General features: G+C 39.7%; 1 protein-coding gene across 2 annotated transcripts in view; it reads right to left on the bottom strand.

The window, feature by feature from the left end:
* KPNA1 (karyopherin subunit alpha 1) overlaps window positions 1-23,838 on the bottom strand; it is a 307,265-nt gene that overhangs the window by 53,035 nt on the left and 230,392 nt on the right. The window contains exon 12 of one of the 2 annotated variants that reach the window (XR_004539338.1): window positions 22,640-22,841. The exons of the other annotated variant lie outside the window; for it this stretch is intronic. The gene's annotated coding sequence lies outside the window, so the exon portion shown is untranslated. The remainder of the gene's footprint in view (window positions 1-22,639; window positions 22,842-23,838) is intronic. 2 annotated transcript variants of the gene reach the window in all.

Raw genomic sequence — 23,838 nt, 5'->3', positions numbered from 1 at the left:
AGCAATGGCAACCAGCACATCCAGACTCGTACTGGTCTTCCTACTACTATCCCTACTCCTAACAAACTGGACAATAGCAGGATACCACATATCCCCAATCCCAACTGTGACAGCAGCTTACAGACAAGTCCAACCATCCAGGAAACTTCTCTCCCCCAGAAATCTGATATCCTGCTCATTGGCTACCCACGAAAGCATTCCCCCCAACTGGGGAAAAAGGCCACCTCCAAAGCCCAAGACAACAACTCAAAAACCTTGCATACTTCCTAGAAACCTCTTACACCCAAAGATTATCTCCACCCCTCACACAAAATTTACCTCAATAGCCTGTGCATACATGAACATAAGATCAATTAGTCCAAAGGCAGATTTAATCAAGGACTGGATAACTAAAGAACAACTAGGTTGCCTCTTCTTATCCGAAACCTGGCTAACTTTAGACTCAGACCCATGCATAACCGAATTCTGTCCTATAGGATACAAACTAGAACTAGTCTGTAGGCAAAACAAGCGAGGGGGAGGACTGGCTATTCTAGTAAAAAACAACCTCAAACTAAAAGTCCTGGATAAACGCTCCTCTCCCCACCTGGATCTTCTAGCCTGCCAACTATCCAATCACACACTCACAGGTACCATAACATGCCTTCTTTGCTACATTACACCAGGAAACTGGAACACCTCCAAACATGAACTCTAAGATTTCATCTTCCAAAATTCTCTAAACTCAACACATAACTTGCTCCTCGGAGACATTAATCTACACCTAGACATCTCAAAACAAGTCTAAGGTTTAATCTCATACCTCAACGCTCTATCCTACCAAATCCTTAATCCCCAACCCACGCACGAAAAAGGCCACCAACTTGATATTGCAGCATACACAACCCAAAACTCCCACATACCAGATATCCATATCTCCAACGGTGCCTGGCACCCCACCCTCAATATCAACTGGGCACAAAGGAACAACAAACCCGAACACCACAAAACCACCTTCAAAACTCGCCAAAAAATCGAACCCACCACATTCTGGGACAAAATAGACCCCGCAATAGGCTCTACAGATCCTAAAGAATTCATATGCCTTTGGCTTACCTTAAGCAAAACAACATTGAACGAACTAGCTCCATTAAAACCAAAAAACAGAATTTAATATTTGCAGGCCATTCGACAAATGGTTCAATATCGAACTTTCTACAACTAAGAAGGCAATGCAGACATCTCGAAAGAGCATGGAAAAAACAGAACCAAGAACAAACCAAAGTCGCTTGGAGAAGCCTAATCAAACAATACAAGTTTAAACTTAAGGAAAAACAGAAAGCCTACTATTCTAAACTAGTTGGCACTGAAGCCCCTGACACAAAAATGCTCTTCAACCTAGTAAAGAACCTCACTGACACCAAGCCTCTCTTAGCCACTCAAGGAAACCAGCCACCAACAGCCTCCCAACTAGCTGACCACTACAAAAGCAAGATCATCACAATCAGATCCACCTTCAATAACTCACCAACCCACCTTGACGAGATAATAACAAAACCTACTATAGAAGAAGCCACAGTGGCCGACAGGACCTGGACCAACTTCCTACTAGTTCAATGGTCTGATATGGAGCTTCTCTACAAAAAATACAGCAAAGCATCATGCGACCAGAATAATTGCCCCTCATATCTCCTAACAAACGCTACCCCTAAATTCAGAGCCAACCTCATGCAATGGATTCAAACCACACTCACGGAAGGTTAATTCCCACATGAACTAGGTGAGATTATAATCACCCCACTACTGAAAGATTCAAAGGCCCAATAGATACCTCCTCCAACTATAGACCCATCGCCTCAATCTCTCTATATGTTAAATTAATAGAAGGTCTAGTAGCACAACACCTCACCAACTACCTAGAAGACCATAGCATACTTCACCCATCTCAATCAGGATTCAGAACCAGCTATATAGTACAGAGACATTATTAGCAACACTACTAGACACAGCCCGACAGCACCTCAGCAAAGTTAGAAGGATGTTGCTAATTCAACTCGATTTCTCTGCTGCATTCGACCTGGTAGACCGTACCATACTACTTCAGATACTAGACGCCATAGGGATCTCAGGAGGGGTATATAACTGGTTCCAAGGATTCCTAAAAATAAGAGCATACAGAGTCAAGTCAAACGATCATAATTCAGACCCCTGATCTAACCCCTATGGAGTCCCACAAGGGTCACCGCTGTCACCCATGCTCTTCAACCTCTTCCTAGCCTCCCTAGGCACCATTCTAGATACCCTAAAGGTAACATCTTTCAGCTACGCATATGATATAACCATACTCCTCCCCTTCGATACCCAAGACCCCACTTCGTTAGGCAACCTAAAAACAACACTGGAAGCAGTGGAAGAATGGATGTTAAACCACAAACTGAAGCTGAATTCTGACAAAACAAAATTTCTACTACTTGAAAAGGACAAAACCCCATCCATAACAGAATTAGAAATGTCACCAAATACCCCATACAGCCCTCTCTCAAAATCCTTGGAGTGTCGATGGATAGATGCTGCTCAATGCAGGTCCAAATCAACAAAGTTACTCAAAAAGCATTTTTCACCATGCGCAACCTACGAAAAATAAGAAAATTCTTCGACAGAGATCACTACAGGATCAAAGTCCAATCCCTTGTCCTAGGACTAGTGGACTACTGCAACATCCTATACCTACCATGCCCTACAAACTTGATAAACCAACAACAGAACATTCAAAATATAGCCCTCAGACTGATCTACTCACTCGGAAAATTTGACCACATCACCAATGCCTACCTAGACTCACACTGGCTACCAATACAAGCCCGAATCCAATTCAAATTTTACTGTCTACTATTCAAAGCAATAAACGGAACTGCACCCACCTACCTAAACAACCGTCTAAACCGTAACCGCATATCCAGACTAAGAAGAACTCAGACCCCATTCTCCTATCCACCACTCAAGGGAACACAGCGTAAGAAGATGTACGACGGCCTCCTAGCGACGTAAGCAGTGAAGCTGGACCCTTCCATCTCCAACCTGCTGACAACTACAAGTGACTTTAACTCATTTTGAAAAGAAATCAAAAAACTCTGCTATTCAAAAAATCTATACAGCCTTCTTACCCCCCCCTCGCATCCTCCCTCCTCCTTGCAAATTTCCAGCTGACCTCCTACCCCTCCTACTAATATCTCCTCAATGACTATCAATTAACCAACCCCAAACTGCATCTTCCCTACAAGTATACCTCAATTCTCCATCCTTCTTTCTATCTCTCACCAATGCCTCTACTATGTAACTGACCCTAAATTGTAACTTCCTGGAAATGTCCAGCTATTTTCTACTGTAATCCGCTTAGAACTGCAAGGTACAGGTGGAATAGAAGTCATTAATGTAATGTAATGTATAGTTCGCTAATTTGTAAGGCGAGAAATAGAGCATTAGACCTTATGGGATTCGACTTGGTATCTATCACCATTCCCATTTCACAAGAGCAATGGGAATTTCTTTTTAAATATAATGATGAATTGCAAATTGCATTAACAAATTACATCGGTCATATTTGTCATCATTATCCTAAAGATAAACGATTAATTCTAGTTGCAGAAGGCGTTTTAGATTTTCATTGTGCACTAAATTTAACACCTATAATTGACGCGCTCCCTGTCTATACAGATGGCAGTAAGACACGTGGAGTCGTGCACTGGACCCAAGAAAATGCTTCTCGGGTCTTATTCACTCCCCTGCAACAATCCGCTGAGCGCTCAGATGTAGCCGTTGTTATTCTTGCACTGCAAACCTTTTCCCACTGTCCATTGAACCTGATCACAGACAATCTGTACGTTCATAATTTAGTTTACCAGCTTCCTGGTTAGAGAGCTGCACGGGAACGGGGACGACGGGAATCCCGCGGGACCCGCGGGCATCCTGCGGGTTCCCCCTTCGGGTCACGGGGATCCCGTGGGGACGCCCCTAGGGTCGCGGGGATCCCGTGGGGACGCCCCCTAGGGTCACGGGGATCCCATGGGGACGCCTCCTAGGGTCGCGGGGCTCCTGCGGGGCTGGATGTACTCAGTCTTCTGGATGTACGCTGGATGTACGCGGCTCTTCTTCTCCCTACCTTCTCTGCTTGCAGCACAGAGCCGAACGGAAGTCTTTCCGACGTCAGCGCTGACGTCGGAGGGGAGGGAGGGCTTAAACAAAGCTTAAACAAAGCCCTCCCTCCCTCCGACGTCAGCGCTGACGTCGGGAAGACTTCCGTTCGGCTCTGTGCTGCAGGCAGGGCAGATAAGGAGAAGGAGAGTAGCCTCGCGGTTCGAGTGGCTACCAAGGGAGGGGGGCGGTCCGCCCCGCCCCGGTTGCAGCACAGCCGGCCAGGTCCCCTTACTTTTGTGGCACTTCCCCGACCGACCGATAACAGCCCGGGTCCGACAATCCTCCCTGCCCTGTAGCTGCGAATCTAAATTACCTTCTTACAGCAGCTGTAAGAAGGTAATTTAGATTTGCGGTTAAGGGCAGGGAGGTTTGTCGGACCGGGGCTGTTGTCGGTCGGTCGGTCGGGGAAGTGCCACAAAAGTAAGGGGACCTGGCCGGCTGTGCTGCACCCGGGGCGGTAGAGAAGGAGGGGGGAGAAGGACGCTGAAAGGCCATGGTGAAGAAAGGAGGGGGGGGAAGGACTCTGAAAGCACTTGAAGACAGAGGAGGGAGAAGGACGCTGAAAGCACATGGGGGAATACAAAGGGGTGGAGAAGGACGTTGAAAGGGCATGGGAAGGGCGGGGGGGGGAAGGACTCTGAAAGCACTTGTGGAAGACAGAGGGGGGAGAAGGATGCTGAAAGCACATGGGGAAGACAAAGGGGTGGAGAAGGACGCTGAAAGGCCATGGGAAAGACAGAGAGGGAGAAGGACGCTGAAAGGACATGGGGAAGATGGGTGGAGAAGGACACTGAAAGGAAATGAGGAAGAGAGAGTAGGGAGAAGACGCTGGCAGGGAAGAAGACAGATGCCAGACTATGGGGGGAGCGGAGAGAAGAAGATGGGTGCCAGACCAATTTGGAAGGGGGAAGAAAGGGAGAGGCACAGTAACAGAGCAAATGGAAGATGCAGAAGGAAGAGAGACAGTGGATGGAAGGAATTGAATGAGAACATGAGGAAAGCAGAAACCAGGCAACAAAGGTAGGAAAAGAATTCTATTTCTTTTTTTTTTTTTTTGCTTCAGGATAAAGTAGTATATTAGCTGTGTTGATAAAAATTTATAACATTAGAGGCTCTGGTAGAAACCCGTTTACAAAGTATGTATTCTTCCCAATTAATATTTTCAAATTAATAAAGTCTTTTTGCTTATTTGTAAATGGGTTTCTACCAGAGCCTTTAATTCAGTAGCATAATTAAATGAAATAACTATTTCTGAAGTTTATAGGGACGGGCGGGGACGGAGGGGATTCCTCGCGGGGACGGGTGGGGACGGAGGGATTCCTCACGGGGACGGGTGGGATTCCTCGTGGGGACGGGTGGGACTTTGGCGGGGACGGGTGGGGACGGGTGGGATTTCTGTCCCCATGCAACTCTCTATTCCTGGTGCCTACATCACCCCGTCAATTGATGACAACTTGCTCTCATTGTTTCTTGAATTACGCTCGTTATTGTCAACATGTAAACACTCCCTTAGCATGTTTCACATTTATAGCCATCAAAATCTTCCTGGAGTCATTTCTACAGGAAATAATATTGCAGACGCTGCAACCAGGAAGGTTTTTGCACAATTTACCACTCCCATAGTCATGCATTCTTCCACCAAAATGCCAAAGCCCTGGTAAAAATGTTTAAAATTCCATTAAATCAAGCTACAACTATAGTTCAATCTTGCCCACAATGCTCACAGCTTCATTCAGCTGCTGAGTATGGGGTAAACCCCAGGGTACATGCAGTAAATCAAGTGTGGCAAATGGATGTCACACAATATCCCCCTTTTGGGAAATGGAAATATCTGCACGTTACTATTGACACCTATTCTGGCTATCTTTGGGTGATGTCACAAAGAGGAGAAACTACGAATCAAGTAATTAATCATATGTTGCAATACATTGATTTTATGGGAAAGCCAAAACCTTTAAAAACAGATAATGGTTCTGCATATTCTTCCAATGCTTTTCTGAATTTTGCTTACAATGGGATATCCAGTTGATTCATGGTTTGCCTTATAATTCTACAGGACAAGCGATTGTAGAACAAGCAAATCGTTCATTAAAATCTTATCTATTAAAACAGAAACCAGTGAAATATGCCGGTCCTAATTTCAGACAGGTTCAAATGTCTTTATCCATTGTTTTATTTACTATTAACCATTTGAACTATTTTTCAGAGTATTCTGCACATGATAAACATCATCAAAAGACAGTTCCATTACCGCAACCTTTAGTTAAATATAAACTGTCTCCTAATCCTGTCTGGTATGGACCTGCTCCCTTAATAACTTGGGGGAGGGGTTATGCCGCTTAACACCTTCTCTCTCACCAAGCAGCCCTATGGGGTAAAGACCTAGATCAACTGCTTTTTGCCCACTATCTACAGGGAATTCAGGAAGCGCCTAAAAACGTACCTGTTCCTGAAATACCTAAACAATTGACCCACTCTCCCAAACCTTCCCCCCCTCCTCAGTCCACTTGAATTTCACGACACTGTGATACTTATAAACTGTTATCTTATCGTAATTATTCCTAACAGGGCCTCTCGGACATCACCAACCAAAATGTACAACTTAAACTCTTGCTCAGCAATTTGCATTTCTATTTTCTTGCTTTCTTAAAATCTCTGCTCACTGTATCTCCTCTGAATATCTGCTTACTGTAATTCATTGAATGTCCAGCTCTCATGATTATTGTATTATATTTCCTCTGAATATCTGCTGCTGAATGTCCAGCTATCTTGATTGTAAACCACCTAGAAGTCGCAAGATTGTGGCGGTATAAAAAAATAAAGTTATTATTATTATTTCAACTCCTACAGGTCCGGTTTGGGTGCCGAGCAGACACATGCGACCGGCACGCACAGCCATGGACATGCCAACTGTTCCAGTCACGGAAACTACAGAAGAAGAAGGGAATGTCCTGGCATCAGCAATTGCAGAATCCCATTCCTGAATTCGATTTCATCTTACGGAGACCACAACAAATCCCCATACCACAGCAAGACGGCCAGAAAAGAAAGTGTTATTCTAAGACTGATCCTGTGACTTGGGGACACATTAAAAGCTTGAGTGACCAAGCCATCTTTCAGTTCCTCCACATTACCCTTGAAAACTATTTTTGGTTCAAATAGATCTCATATCTTCTTCCGTTAAGACCGAAGCAAAGAATTCATTTAGTCTCTTCGCTATGGCTTTATCCTCCCTAAGTGCTCCTTTTGCTCCTTGATCATCCAACGGCCCCACAGATTCCCTCAGAAGTTTTCTGCTACTGAAGTACCTTATAAAAATTGTCGCATTTTCGCCTCTTTGGCAAGTTTTTCTTCATATTCCCTCTTAGCTTTCTTTATCAATGCTTTGCAACTAACTTGCCAGTGCTTGTCTCTCTTATTTTCTTCATTCCAATCCTTTTTCCATTCTTTAAAGGATGTTTTTTTGGTTTCACTTCACCTTTTAACCACACTGGTTCTCGTTTCCTCTTCTTACCAACTTTCTTAATATGTGGAATATATCTGGTCTGAGCTTCCATAATGGTATTTTTGAATAACATCCACGACTGGTAAACTTTGCAACTGATCCTTTCAGCTTCTTTTTGACCATTGTACTTTCCTAATTTTAACCATTGTATGTTCCTAATTTTGTCTTGGAAGTAGTTTGCTAACTTTGGCGTTAGGCTGGGGGTTAGAGGTGGCTGCACCTAGTCTTGGAGGGGCAGTGATTGTGCACATTAATTGAAACAGTTTCTTAATGTCAAAGGTATGATTTAGTTATTTCTGAGGCAAAGTATGATTTTTTAGCATTGGCCACTTGGCATTTGTAGACCATCACCGCTTTCCATGCTTGTTCGTAGTTAAGGGAGCAGGTTTTCTGCCATTGCCTCACTAAGCGGCAGCTTTTAGGATGCCATTGTACCATGGGGATTATTTGGCTGTCCTGACATTGCAGGGGTGTATGGGAGCAATGGTGTCTAAAGTCTGTTTGGTTGCAGAGTCTCAGTTGCTGTGCAGTATCTTGTTGGCAGTTGTCGACTTGCGCAGGTGTGCAGCAACTGTGGTCCAGAACTGATCAGGATTGATATTGCCTCTGCTTAGAATCTTTTGATTTGCTGGTTTGTCAATAGTGCTGCCCATGTAGAGGGGCAGGATGAAGAATAACAGGGAATGATCAGACCAGAGGCCTGCAGACCAGATATGATTGGAGATTGGTAGCGTGGAACTGGTTGCTTTGAAGTCAATGGTATGACCTTTGTCATGGGTTAGGCATGAGGGAACCAGGCTGTGGCTGATGTCTGAGAGAAAGGTTTTGAAGTCTTGACAGCAGGGTTGCTTGGGATTCTAAAAGTATGTTGATGTCTCCAAGGATGAGTATTCTACTGAATTGGCATGCGACACTAGAGATCATTTCCTGAAGCTTGTGGCAGATTTGAGATGACACCCCACGTGGGCAGATCAGTAAGATGCCCACAGTACTGGGGAGGTAGTTTGTTTTGTCTTGTCATTTAGCAGTAACAGTTTGTTTGATACTGATCTGGCATTGAAGTATATGCATGGGATGTGTGGGGAAAATCATTTGTGAGTGTATAGGTGAGCAACTGGGACTTGCGGAAGGTTACTGTGCAAGGTGGGGTTTGTGCTTTTTTCTGCTGGCAGGGCAGTTGCCATAGATGGGTGGGTGGGTGGCTGAATTGTTTTACGTGGTTTTGGCTTCCTGAATGGGGATCAGATAGTGTGTTGCAGGGATATTTGCTCCCAGGCTGATGAGGTCTAGCAGAGCTAGTAGTATCAGATAAGAGCGTATTCATAGTCACTACCTGCACAGTTAAGTTCTAGTGGGTAATCTTCTGTATTGGTGTTTGTCTTCTGTTTGGCAGAGGATTCTCTGGGTTGCTTCAGGTGAGGGGGGAGGTAGGTGCTTAGAGAAGTGATGAGTGAGGGACTTTTGCCTGGGATGGTGGGGGTGGCTCAGGCTATTTGAAGAAATTGCTTATCCGTTGAGCATTTTGTCGGTCAACGTTGTTTGGCTCCTGATGGGCTTTCCGCTGTGTTTGTGAGGTAGATGCTGTGAGAGAATTTTGTGTTCTGTAGCTGGGTTGCTCTGTTCTGAGTCACTGCACCTGTTACTGCCCAAAGAAGCATGCCTTTGGCTTGCACCTTTGGTGATGCAGCAAGCGGCAATGTGACACTAGGTGCGTTACCTTAAATGGTGTTGCCTTGCAGGAGGGGGGGGAAGCAACTCTCCAATGCCAGCCCAACTTGCTCCAGTCCCTGACACCGTTGGGAAGAGGGGGACACTGTGTGTTTCAGGCTCCTTAAAGCTGAGGAGTCCCTTCCACTCCAAAAGCTTGTTTCTTTGGGCTGCCAGTCACACCCTGAATGAGCAAGATACCCCAGACCCCTAAAGCTCCTCATGCATCTTTGTTAAGGGGGGTGGGGGGTGGAATGCAGCCAGTACCTGCTAAAGCCCTTAGGACCAACACAGGGCCACACAGCCTGTGCTCAAGCTCCAGTAAAATTCAGCAACAAGCCGTGTTCCCAGGGTAACAGTTCCCAAGTCAAAGTGGCAGGGAAGGTTCCCTGTAAATGGTTGCTCTCCCTGCTACTGATTTCTGACCATAGAGTCTATGTCTTCTCCTATAGGCAGAGCTGCCCCAGTCAAACTGAGAACCTATGAAGCACCACAAGCCTTACAGTTCAGATAAAGACCCCAAAATAAAAAAATCTAAATCAGAGCAGATCAGAAAGACACCACCCAACTCGCTTGTAGAAGGAAAAACTGAAGAGCTGGGGCACAGCCCAGAGATGCAAGAGGCAAAGCCAAGAGAAAAAGGTAGATGATGCCTTCTATAAACTCGCATGTAAATGAGAATAGCCAACTGGTTGAAGACTCGTATATGTCTTTTCCATTAGAAAAAGTAGTAAAAAAACAAAAGGAATAAAGGTATACCTTTTTTATTGGACTAACCTAGTGTACTGTTTGATTAGCTTTCGAAGGTGACTTCTTCCTCAGATCAGAAATAGGTAAATGTTGACAACTGTCTGCATATGTAAATGAAACAAAGCATTTCAGTGATAGTCTAACAGGAGCGGGGTTAGATGAGGTGTAAGACAAAATGGGTAGGTTGAACGTAATTAAACTCTGGAATTAGTTGCTGGAGAATGTGGTAAAATCAGTTAGCTTAGCAGGGTTTTTAGAAAAGGGATAAATAATTTCCTAAAAAAGAAGTTCATAGGCCATTATTGAGATGGCATAAGAAAATCCACTGCTTATTCCTAGGAAAAGCAGCATAAAATCTGTTTTACTACTTGAGATCTAGCTAGATATTTGGGACCTGGCTTGGCCACTGTTGGAAAAAGGATACTGGTTTTGATTGACCTTCAGTCTGTCCCAGTATGGCAAAGTCCCAGTATGACATGTAATGTGATATACTAACAATTGTCAACATTCTGCCTTTTACTGGTATCTGTGGAATAAGGGTCACTTTTGAAAGCTAATCAAATAACGCACTTAGTCAAATAAACGTGTTACTTTTATTCCTTTTATTTAGTTTAAAAATTTCTATACTGTTTAAAACTAAACGGTTTACATAATTTACATACATAATTTTGTAAAAACATGATAAAACAGACACAATCATCAAAAATCATATCTACAAACTAATACCATAGCTTATATTTCTTCACGGAGCGAGTGATTGATCGGTGGAACGGGCTTCCAGTGCAGGTGATCGAGGCAAGCAGCGTGCCAGATTTTAAGAATAAATGGGACGCCCATGTGGGATCCCTAAGAGGGTCAGGGCAAAACACTAGCTAATCTTAAGGGGAGGGTCTATAGTGGGCAGACTTGATGGGCCTTGGCCCTTTTCTGCCGTCATCTTTCTATGTTTCTATGTTTCTATGTTTCTATATAATGTGAATCATGAATAATTCCATCAACTGTGCAGAGAGGAAAATTATTGGCTAAAAAGGCATCTACAAGTAATTGTGTCTTGAGTAATTTTCTTTTTTTTTTTTTTTTAATCATGTTTATTGAAGTCAACCAGAGTAACACAGGGCATACAAAGAATACAAAAGCAAACAAAAGAGGCTGTGAACAGTGCAAAACAATACAATCATAAACATGCCCTTTTCATTACAGTTTGCTTTATTTCTTTTAATTCTATATATTATGTAGAAAGAAAGTGTTCTGCCATAGCAGACAGCAAACTTTTTCCATTTAAATCTTTAAGACTTTCTAGTGCAGGGATCTCAAAGTCCCTCCTTGAGGGCCGCAATCCAGTCGGGTTTTCAGGATTTCTCCAATATGCATTGAAAGCAGTCCATGCATACAGATCTCATGCATATTCATTGGGGAAATCCTGAAAACCCAACTGGATTGCGGCCCTCAAGGAGGGACTTTGAGACCCCTGTTCTAGTGGAATCGTTCCTGTAGTCAGGAAGACCCACAACACATCTGTAAGGCAAGCTCAAAGAACAAAAGATTAAGTTCTTATCTTTGCTAATCTTCTTTCTTGTAAATCCATACTATTCCTGGACTGGTGGGTTATTTTTTGCGGTTGCCAGATAGCTTGTAGGGAGCTCATTTTACATACACAGTCTTTAACACTTTCCCTCTTACCTCAGGACTGCCCTCCAGGAATCCAGTTTGTGAAAAAACAGCCAGAAACACATGTAGAGGACAAAGGCAAATGAAGGGGGTATGAGGTTACTTCCCAACCAATAAATCTAATCTGCTCATAATATGAAACTAGAATAATTCAAACAGGTCATTAAAACATCAGGAATTTGAACAATAAATAAGCGTTATATGGAGAGACAGCCTGTACTAGCGGAAGGGGGTGCTTGGACTAGGGACCCCAAAGACAAAGTGCTAAACACATATGAATGGAACTCTTAGAAAGGCTGGTCAATAAATCAGGGTGGGTTTCAGGAACAGTGTGTGGATTTACAAGAAAGAAGATTAGCAAACGTAAGAACCTAATCTTTTGTTCTTGTACAATCCCACTTTATTCCTGGACTAGTGGGAGGATGCTGGGCTGTATAAATAGAGGTGTCGCCAGTAGAAGGAAGGTGGTGTTGATGCCCCTATACAGGTTGTTGGTGAGGCCCCACTTGGAGTATTGTGTTCAGTTTTGGAGACCGTATCTGGTGGTATCTGGTGAAGGACATAAAAAGACTTGAAGCGGTTCAGAAGAGGGCGATGAAAATGATAGGAGACTTGTGCCAGAAGACGTATAAGGAGAGATTGGAAGCCCTGAATATGTATACCCTAGAGGAAAGGAGGGACAGGGAAGATATGATCCAGATGTTCAAATTCTTGAAGGGTATTAACGTAGAACAAAATCTTTTCCAGAGAAAGGAAAATGGTAAAACCAGAAGACATAATTTTAGGTTGAGGGATGGTAGATTCAAGAGCAATGTTAGGAAGTTCTACTTTACAGAGAGGGTGGTGGATACCTGGAATGCACTCCCAAGAGAGGTGGTGGAGAGGAAAAAGGTGAAGGCGTTCAAAGAAGCATGGAATGAACACAAAGGATCTAGAATCAGAAAATAATAGTAAATATTGAACTAAGGCCAGTACTGGGCAGACTTGCACGGTATGTGGCTGTATATGGCCTTTTGGTTGAGGATGTGCTAGGGAGGGCTTCAATGGCTGGGAGGGTGTAGATGGGCTGGAGTGAGTTTTGACGGAGATTTCGGCAGTTGGAACCCAAACACAGTACCGGGTAGAGCTTTGGATTCTTGCCCAGAAATAGCTAAGAAGAAAAAATTTATAAAATTTAAATTGAATCAGGTTGGGCGGACTGGATGGACCATTCAGGTCTTTATCTGCCGTCATCTACTATGTTGAACTTAATGAAAGTATGCAAGGAAGTAGCAGCCCTGCAAATGTCCTTCAAGTTACGAACGATAAGATCCCTGGCAACTATTCTGAACCAACAATTTGTAAATATTTTTATTCACTCTCATAATTTCAAAAATAGACTAATGCAACTCACTATACAAAGGTTTATGCCAGAAAAATATCAAACACCTTCAATTAATCCAAAACACTGCCATAAGTTATAACTAATTTCAAAAATTCCTCTCTTAAAAAAAGCTCACTGGTTCAGAATTCCCCATAGAATAACTTTTAAAATAGCCATCCTCACGTTCAAAACCCTACAATCCAATAAACCTGCTTTCATTGATAGAATCCTCATCCCCTATGATCCTCCTCTTAACATCTTCTCCACATCCCCTCCTTATAAATGATCGGCACTCGTTGAACCACCTCTTTTTTTGGTTACAGCCCCCTCAATCTGGAACTCTCTACCAAATACCCTGAGGGCAGAACAAAACTAAGTGTTTCCTTTTTAAAGACGCCTTTGAATAATATCCTCTTCCTTTTACCTCATACTTTTCTTACAATCTCTCCACTTCCAGCCTCCTTATCAAAGAGGACCTTCTCCCTCCCCCTTCTCGTATTTCTTCCCTCTATGTTTGCTTTTCCTGTAAATATTGTATTTTTTCAGGAGGAGCGTGGCTTGAAGCACAACAAAATGGACGGGTGATTAAGAAGCTCTTTAACCCAGGCATACACATTTGGTAATATTGATTTCCAGACGGCTGTTTTTCATATTTTTGCTGGTGATCCTTAAAAATAAGAGATGGTATCAAAACAATTAATAATTAATGTCATTCCCTGAGGCACTCGTTTGTGAAGAGCCGTGGTAGATGAAACAGCTAACAGAACAGTGCTTCTCCAGAAGGAGATAGGGGGGAAAAAAACACAAAACAAACAAAAGCTACTGCCGACAGCTTCTCAGATAATAGGGGAAAATCTAATTAAGGAAGTGCTATCTAGCCTACCTAGTGAGCCGGTAAAGTTATAACTGACTAAATGGAAGCTGCAGCAGAAGCTATAATGGACTGAAAAATGCATCTCCTGAGGGGGAAGAAGAAAGTCAGTTTTTGAAGAGGTTTAACCAAATAGTTGCTGTTTAGTAGAAATGTACTAGTAGAGCCTGATTTGAGCACTGGACAACTGGTTGTGGAACGAAGTTAACTGTCAAGGTAAATACATGCTGGGATCAAGGAACTTACACTGCAAAGGTTTGTCAATGTTATGACCTCTTCGTAATTTTCCCAATTGATCATATTAAGTATGACTGACTCTCAGAAATGCCACCAGCCACTCAAATGTATTTCATAGTGGTTGGATTTATACATTAAATCCTCACCGGGTCACTTTAACTGTACTTTCCAAATTTGTGAATATGGGTAACCAATTCTAATTACATAATAACATATAGTAACATAGTAGATGACGGCGGATAAAGACCCGAATGGTCCATCCAGTCTGCCCAACCTGATTCAATTTAAATTTTTTCTTCTTAGCTATTTCTGGGCAAGAATCCAACCCTGTACTGTACTTGGGTTCCAACTGCCGAAATCTCTGTTAAGACTTACTCTAGCCCATCTACACCCTCCCAGCCATTGAAGCCCTCCCCAGCTCATTTTATCTTGAGGTGAATGGTTTTAGTGATTTGAAAGAGTTTAGCCTTTAATACTGGCTTTTAATGTTCTAGGGATCACAACCCTGATGAAACCTGTGTAGGGTGAAACATGTTGGTGATAGTATCCCTTGAATGGACCACCTAAGCTAAGCTAAGTGTTAGCTTTATATTTATAAAAAGTCTTATTTGCACTTTGCACTTTGAAAAAATTACCAAATTCACAAATTTGGAAAGTACAGTTAAAGTGACCCGGTGAGGATTTAATGTATAAATCCAACCACTATGAAATACATTTGAGTGGCTGGTGGCATTTCTGAGGGTCAGTCATACTTAATATGATCAATTGGGAAAATTACGAAGGGGTCTTAACATTGCAAACCTTTGCAGTGTATGTTTGATCATATGGTTTTCATGAGTAACTCTCATGATTGCTGAGTAATATAAACTAATAAACAGACTGGAAATATTGAAGATTTTAGAACTAGAAAGACTTTAGTTGTACTCTCAGATATCCGCCAGGTTGATCATCAAAGATCTCAACAACCTTATATAGCGGGATCGAATATCAATCATTGAGTACTTTTTCTAAATGTCACAGTGTACTAAGTGTATAAATAAGCTAATAAATAAAGCACTTATCTTAGTGAAGCATTAAGTAAGACCACTGTGCCCTGAGGCTTTGAAAAAAGCCGCTATTCCCTACGGGGACCCGTTTCGCCTTAACTAGGCTTCATCAGGGGTCAACGTTTTATGTATCGGCTCGGGTTCACGAGACGTTGACCCCTGATGAAGCCTAGTTAAGGCGAAACGGGTCCCCGTAGGGAATAGCGGCTTTTTTCAAAGCCTCAGGGCACAGTGGTCTTACTTAATGCTTCACTAAGATAAGTGCTTTATTTATTAGCTTATTTATACACTTAGTACACTGTGACATTTAGAAAAAGTACTCAATGATTGATATTCGATCCCGCTATATAAGGTTGTTGAGATCTTTGATGATCAACCTGGCGGATATCTGAGAGTACAACTAAAGTCTTTCTAGTTCTAAAATCTTCAATATTTCCAGTCTGTTTATTAGTTAATTTGTTTTTCTTAGACTTGGAACATTGAGTTAGTTTAGTTATATGCTGAGTAATATAAGCCATATGTTGCCCCAATGTGTTTAAGTTGAGAACGAAGTAACAGGAATTTTTTACACAGGTTAGCAGTTTTTCTCGCAAAATCTGGTACTATTATATATTAGATCCTTGAAACCTTAATTGTCGATTTGCTTTTGCAAGTTGTAGGATCTCTAAAGCATGTTTAAAACGTAATACGTTAAAAATCATGGGCCTAGGTCTTGTTTGATTATTAGATTTATATGCAGGGATCCTATGAGCTCTCTCAATTTCTAATTTATATCCAGGAGAGAGGGGGAGTAATTTAGGATCAGTGTTTTCAAGAATGTTATACAGTCTTTGCCTTCAACTCCTTCCTATCATTTTGTATTTTACTGATTGTCCAGTCTTCTTTGGTGTAAACCGCCTAGAAATCAGACGGTTATGGCGGTATAGAAGAATAAAGTTATGTTATGTTATGTTATCAACAAAGCAAACTAAAATTGACACTGCTTTTGCGGCTGGAGCAAAATAAAAAAGGCAAAAAACAGATGTCACGCTGGCTTCTAATGCTCCCTTACCTTCAGAAACAACAGAAACAGTGGATATAGTGGCTGAACTTCGTGCCATAAAAACCTTATTGAAGGAAACTGCTAAGAATATGGTGGTGATTCGAGAGGATGTTTCTCAGCTGAAGGTACAAATGGAAATTGCTAACAAACGTATGGAACAGTTGGAAGGATATAGTGGCTGAACTTCGTGCCATAAAAACCTTATTGAAGGAAACTGCTAAGAATATGGTGGTGATTCGAGAGGATGTTTCTCAGCTGAAGGTACAAATAGAAATTGCTAACAAACGTATGGAACAGTTGGAAGGCAGAGTTACCAAAAATGAAGCAGGCCAGGTGCAATGTGAAAAGGATAGAGCAGCATTACATGAATTAGAAAAACAGATGGAGTCCTATGAGAATTATTCACGTCGGAACAATTTAAGGGTCCCAGGGCTAGTGGAAGGAGTTGAAGGCAAAGACTGTATAACATTCTTGAAAACACTGATCCTAAATTACTCCCCCTCTCTCCTGGATATAAATTAGAAATTGAGAGAGCCCATAGGATCCCTGCATATAAATTTAATAATCAAACAAGACCTAGGCCCATGATTTTTAACGTATTACATTTTAAACATGCTTTAGAGATCCTACAACTTGCAAAAGCAAATCGACAATTAAAGTTTCAAGGATCTAATATATAATAGTACCAGATTTTGCGAGAAAAACTGCTAACCTGCGTAAAAAACTCCTGTTACTTCGTTCTCAACTTAAACACATTGGGGCAACATATGGCCTATATTACTCAGCAATCATGAGGGTTACTCATGAAAACCATACGATCAAATATGAGGACCCAAGTAAATTAAAGAATTACATTTCTCAACAGGGTGAACCAATGATTTAATTGACTATTTTTCTAGAATTTTAAAAATATAAGTTTAAATCAGTTGAACTTAAGTTATACAGTTACTGGACATGACGTGAATTGGAATGTTAAACTTGTCGCGAGGGGCTGCTGTGATCGAAGGCTTGGCCGTGTTCTACTTCAGGTTGGTCTATTGACTGTGCCATGAAATAATAAAAATAATACGGCATGACATTATTGATGAAATTAAAATTTGGTGTGTATCTAAGGAGTTCAGAAAAAGGAGGAGTCAACGGCGGCTGATGACTTTGACTGTGAGAATATACAGCATGACGTTGTTGAGGGAACAGGACGGAATGGAACAGAAGTTGATGTGCGTCACTACGGAGTTGGGAAGAGGAGTTAGCAGCTGATGACTTCGACTGAAAGAATATACTGCAGCGGTATAAGATCTTTTAAGACCATAAAATAAGAATCTCCAGAGTTTATCTATTAAAAGAAAATCCAGTTTGGCTCTAATAAAAGTAAAGTCCAAGGTGGCGCTTTGACAATGTGAAAGTTTTCATATATTGGCATGAAAAGATCTTCATCTAACAGAAAGGGGAGTCTTGAGGTTCATAAATTTATTTCAGTACTTATTACTTAATAGTAAAGATTCGACCTCTAAATGAATTTCTCACACCGCTTTTTATTATCAATTTGATAGCTTCTGCTATTATATATGCTCATACAGTTATTAATAGGGGGATATTAGTGTTTTATGGTAGAGACATTGTTTAATGCATTTTTATAATGTTCTCTGGTAGTATCACATTCAGTGCAAAGAAAATGATATGGTTCCTTATAAAGTTTGAACTAATAAAAAGGGTCAACGAATCTAGTTAATGGCTGTTTAATTTCAGGATAGAATTAAATAGAAGGATTAACTTTTTAGCAAACACTTATCAATTTCATTTTATTAAATAGTTCTTTTATTTAATGATGAGGTAATAAGGGGTCTTTATAAAATAGAAGTAATTGAAAATTAATTTGGTAATCTAATTCAATGTGATTAAAATATTAAGATAGTTATATCTAGATTCTAAATTACATTTGATAGAATGAGGATTTTATATTAGATATATAAGTAATTTAGGTCAGTTAATTCAATCTGGTTTCATTAGATGAATAACATTTTTATGGTTTAGAAGTTATTTAGAGTTTAGGTATTGTTTTGTAAAATTAATTAAATTGAATGATGAAATTAGATTGAATAAATATTTTATTGATTAAGGAATTAAAGAGGTAATTGAAGTAGGTAATATATACATTATTATTTTACTATATACATTAATATTGTCTTTATAAGAGAATAATAATCCATTTCGTTTAAATGTTTCATACAATGTATTGTTAGTATAAGATTACATATAGTCTGGGTTACAGTCATAATAGTACTGAATATGAAGAGTAGGCCATATTTTAGAAAATTATATTAATCCGTTTCTGTTGTTACATTTGATTCTAATTGCAAATACATTTATTACAACAAATTATATATTACACTCATGTTTGACAGAATTCAGTTGAATTAATTAATCAATATAAGTTATTATAGTACTGAATGATATGAAGAGTAGGCCATATTTTAGAAAATTATATTAATCCGTTTCTGTTGTTACATTTGATTCTAATTGCAAATACATTTATTACAACAAATTATATATTACACTCATGTTTGACAGAATTCAGTTGAATTAATTAATCAATATAAGTTATTATAGTTTTAACATAATATAGAATCTTTATTTGATTAAATTTGTAGACGATATTTAATATTCTAATGTATTAATTGACAAATGAATAATGGAAGAGTATAGATTAATTGATAAGGTCTAAATTTTTGATATGACTACTATTAATTGTTATTAGGGGAAATCAGAAAGGATTAACATAATAAATATCCTGGGAGAATTTATAATTACTAATCTTAATGTGTGTTATCAAGCAATCATATTATATTTGGGTTGGGAGGATGGGTGATGGGAAAGGGGTTATAATGGGGGGGGGAAATGGATGTGTATTATAAGTAAGAATGTAGGCTGGATGTGGTTTATTTTAGGCTTCATTTGTTGGTACCTTATGGAAAATACATTATAATGTCTTTGAAAATACATTCTCTTAATGTCAATGGGCTCAATCACCCAATAAAAAGGAAAAAAAACATTAACATTTCTGAAACGACAAAATGCAGATATATATTTTATTCAAGAGACCCACTTGTTGGCAGTAGAATCAAGAAAATTGGAGGGAGATTGGGTTAAAAATTATTTTTTTGCCCCTGCTGTTGGGAAAAAAGCTGGTGTAGCTATTTTGATACATAAAAAATGTTTAGTGACTTTTAATATGACATCTATGGATCCGTTAGGAAGATGGATTCTAGTAGAAATGATCTCAGGGAAAGATAACTTGATGCTGTTTAACATATATTCACTTAATTCGAATCAAATGGAATTCTTTAACAAGATTCAAAAATTGGTATTATCATCATCCACCTCCAATTTAATATTGGCAGGGGACTTTAATGCGGTTATGGATCCGATATTGGATTAAAAACCTAGTAAAATTTTAAAATCTTTAGGTTTGGATAATCTGGTAAAATGTATTTGGAGGATTTTTCATTTCAATGATCAGGAATTTTCATTTTGCTCTCATGTACATAAATCATTTTCAAGAATTGATTATATATTCGTATCAGATAATTTAGTTCAGCAGGTGACAAAGGCAACCATAGATCCGATTATTTTATTGGATCATGGAGGTGTCTGGATTGAATGTAGTATAGATGGACAAGAAAATAATAAACCTGTATGGAGATTCAATAATACATTGCTGGCAGACTGCAACTTTAAAGAGGAATTTCAGTTAAAAATGAATGAATTTTTTCAAATTAATGTTTCAAAGAAAATATCTATAGAAACATTATGGGATGCCTTTAAGGCTACTATGAGAAGAAATATAATATCGTATTTTTCATACATTAAAAAACAACTAAATAAAGCCTTTTTATTTTAGAACAAAATATTAAAAATTTAGAACTACAATTGAAGTCAAATTGGGATCCAAATACTTTTCAGGCTCTTTTAAAAGCAAAATTTAGGTATAATGAAAACCATGAACCCAATGAGATTATCTCATATATTAAATATTAAAATACCTAGTAATGCTAAGGACAATGTGATTTTATTGGACACCTGGAAAACAATTAAATTTATTGATAAATTAACAGATGTCCCTATAATGAAATCTACTTTGCAGTCCTTATGGTTAAACTCCAAGATTCAAATAGGCGGTGCTGGGATCGCTTGGAAGAACTGGATGCAGGCAGGAATTCGGACATTAGATGATGTTATATCTAATGTAAATCTGCTTGATTTTTCACAACTGCAACAATCATTTGGAATTTTAAAATCTCAACAATGTAGGTGGTTGCAGTTGAAGCAGGCTATTCAGTGTGGGTTCCTTGAATGGAAAAATTTAAAAACTTATTTTAGCCTGCAGATCCTTTGCTACCAAACTGATCTAGTAGGACATCAGGCTGCCCAGTGGTACAAATTGATTTCTGGATTTTTAAACAAAAACCCCCCAAAAAGTCTTAGAGACATCTGGAGCATCGAGATAAAACAGTATATTTCTGTGTCTCGTTGGTCACAAATTTGGACTTGGAGATTGAAATGTACAACTTCAGCATCTATGAGGCAAACATGGTTATTTTTGTTGCATAGGATTTTTTGGACCCCGGTTCCATTAAATAAAATAGATAGTTCTAAGTCTAATAGATGCTGGCATTGTCATATTGATATAGGGACTTTGGATATTGGGATTTGGATATTGGGACTTTTTGTCCGTTTATATTTATATTTTGAAAGTCAATTTGGGGACAAATAAATTTAGTTTTGGATTCAAACGTTTCACTATCATATGAGGCTATAATTTGTGGAACAATATTACATGTGAAACCCACTCTAGATAAATATAAGAGTTGTCTATTTATGATCATGACAGGTATAGCCATTCAATTGATAACGAGTAATTGGAAGAACCATGACAGAACAAGTTAAACTTTTTGGTGGGTGAACGTGTGCACCACTTACAGATATGAAAGATATTAAAGATTTAATGCAGAGTGTAGGGGATTTAGTGGTGTATTTAATAAAATTTGGAGCCCATTGACTAAATTTGTAAATTTATAATAATGTATATTTATCTTATCTTTCTTTTTATTCATTCACCTTTACACATCCATGGGGGGGGGAGGTTGAAGGGAAGGGAATAAATATTGATGGTGACATTTGGGTAACTTTATTCTTCATTTATACTATATTTTATGTTATTGTTATAGGTAGGAAAACTGAAAATCTTGAATGACATATATATTACCTGTACAGATATTAGTGTAATGTATGTAATACCTACTGTTTGTTCATTTGTATGACACTTTTTTAGATTAAAAATCAAAATAGATGTTGGCATTGTCATCTTGAAGCTGGAACTTTAGATCATTTATTGTTTTATTGTCCATTCATTAAGGCTTTTTGGGAGTCTATTTGGGATCAAATAAATTGTTTGTTAGAGAACCATGTAGCATTGTCATATGACACAATTTTATTTGGCATGTCTATGAGAGCTAAATGTCAAATATTTGCTAATAATAACAAGCTTTTATTGATATTAACAGGAGTTGCCATCCAACAAATAACACATAATTGGAAGGACTGTAGAAGACTGAATTATTGTTTTTGGTGGTCTTCAGTTTGTCATGTGTATAAAATGGAAAGAGCGTTGGCTGATCAAAAAGGTTATTATAATAAATTTAAGGATGTGTGGGGACCTTTATTAAATTATAGTAATGAATAAGTTACACTTTTCCCAATCTTAATACACATGTGGATTTGGGGGGGGGGATTTCTTGTTTTTCCATTAAGAATATATAGACGATTGTCGTAAGATATTATTTTCATGTGGTATATATTAGTTGTATATGAATTTGGGAGGGGGTGGGGGTTAAATCTTCTTGGTGTATGATATTGAAAATTTTTCAAGTGATGTTGTGTTATATTTGGTTGATATTTACCGTACACTTGATGTAAGTTTAAAAATGAATAAAGAAATTATTTAAAAAAAAAAAAAAATTCAATAAAGATTTTTTAAAAAATTTGTATTTCACTATAACTTACCTTTTATTTTTATTTTAAGTCCATAATTTGTCCTGTCTATATGTCCTTGTAAGTCTACCCTTTGTTTTTAATATTGTGAAACGCTTAGAATTCATGATAGACGTTTCAACAAATTTTAATAAAACTTGGAAACTTAGATCACCAAGAATTCAACCCAAGAGGAAGAAATGCCTCTAGTAGAATAAACCCCCACCAAAAAGGGGAGGGGGCTTCTTACCAGCTACAATGCAAGCCAAGGAAATAGCCATACAGATCCACCTAGAAATGGTAGTCATGGAAGCCAGCCTTCCCCTTGTGGGCAGGACCCAGCAGTACAAACAGATGGTCAGAGACATGAAACTCATTTGAGGCCTCCAAATACCATAACAGGATCCTACGCACATCCAAGGACCGCAACATCTGGTCTTGTTCCCTTGAACCTGAGGAAGTAAAGAAAAGAAGCCGGACTTCCTGATTAACATGGAAGGCTGTGATCACTCTGGTAAGAAAGGAGGGAACAGTTACTCACCGTAACAGGTGTTATCCAGGGACAGCAGGCAGATATTCTCAAATGTGGGTGACATCATCCATGGAACCCCGGTACAGACAGCTTTAAAAGTGTATCACCACTTTAAGAACATAGTAACATAGTAGATGATAGCAGATAAAGACCCGAATGGTCCATCCTATCTGCCCAACCTGATTTAATTTAAATTTTTTCTTCTTAGCTATTTCTGGGTAAGAATCCAAAGCTCTACCCGGTACTGTGCTTGGGTTCCAACTGCAGAAATCTCTGTCAAAACCTACTCCAGCCCTTCTACACCCTCCCAGCCATTGAAGCATAAGAAACATAAGAAAGTTTGCGAACTGCCCACACCGCGCTTGCGCAAGTGCCTTCCCGCCCGATGCAGCTCACAGCTCCTCAGTTTGATAAGCAAGCTAAGAAGCCAACCAGGGGAGGCGGGTGAGTTGGGAGAATATCTGCCTGCTGTCCCTGAATAACATCTGTTACGGTAAGTAACTGTGCTTTATCCCAGGACAAGCAGGCAGCATATTCTCACATGTGGGATCCCCTAGGTGACTATGATGGGATGGAGGGAGAGTTGGCCATTAGGAAAATAAATTTTGCAATACTGCTTGGCTGAAGTGACCATCCCTTCTGGATTAAGATTCAGTATGATGTGAATGTATGAACTGAGGACTAAGTAGCAACTTTACAGATTTTATCAATAGGAGTTGAGCGACGAAAAGTAACTGAAGCTGCCATAGCTCTGAATTTGTGTGCTGTGGCATGACTCTCCAGTAGCAGCCCAGCCTGAACATAACAGAAGGAGATACAAGAGGCCAACCCTGTGGAAGTTGTTCTCTTGGATACAGGACATCCCAACTTGTTAGGATCAAAGGAGACAAAAAGTTGAGGAGATGTTCTATGCAGCT

This window comes from Geotrypetes seraphini, chromosome 4 (genome assembly GCF_902459505.1).
Source record: "Geotrypetes seraphini chromosome 4, aGeoSer1.1, whole genome shotgun sequence".
Lineage (NCBI taxonomy): Eukaryota > Metazoa > Chordata > Amphibia > Gymnophiona > Dermophiidae > Geotrypetes > Geotrypetes seraphini.
Note: the sequence above shows the minus strand (reverse complement) of the source record. Positions and strands in the feature narration are given on the sequence as shown.